This window comes from Bison bison, unplaced genomic scaffold, assembly GCF_000754665.1.
Source record: "Bison bison bison isolate TAMUID 2011002044 unplaced genomic scaffold, Bison_UMD1.0 scf7180017864298, whole genome shotgun sequence".
In the NCBI taxonomy this organism is placed as follows: Eukaryota; Metazoa; Chordata; class Mammalia; order Artiodactyla; family Bovidae; genus Bison; species Bison bison.
The window spans coordinates 967,829-968,174 of NW_011494870.1; positions in this window are offsets into that span (position 1 = coordinate 967,829).

Genomic DNA, 346 nt, shown 5'->3' on the forward strand with positions numbered 1-346 from the left:
GGAGAATCCCAGGGACGGGGGAGCCTGGTGGGCTGCCGTCTATGGGGTTGCACAGAGTCATACACGACTGAAGCAACTTAGCAGCAGCAGCAGTACTGGAGATAATGTGAGTAAATGAGCACTCTGTCATTGTTGGAGGAAGTATTAGTCCATATAGCCTTTCAGGTGGACAATTTGGCAGTGTATATTAATTTTTAAAATGTATCTACCTTCTGATTTTGGACTTCCCTGGTGACTCAGCAGTAAAGAATCTGCCTGCCAATGCCAGAGACACAGCTTTGATCCCTGGGTCTGGAAGATCCCCTGGAGGAGGAAATGGCAACCCACTCCAGTATTCTTGCCTGGG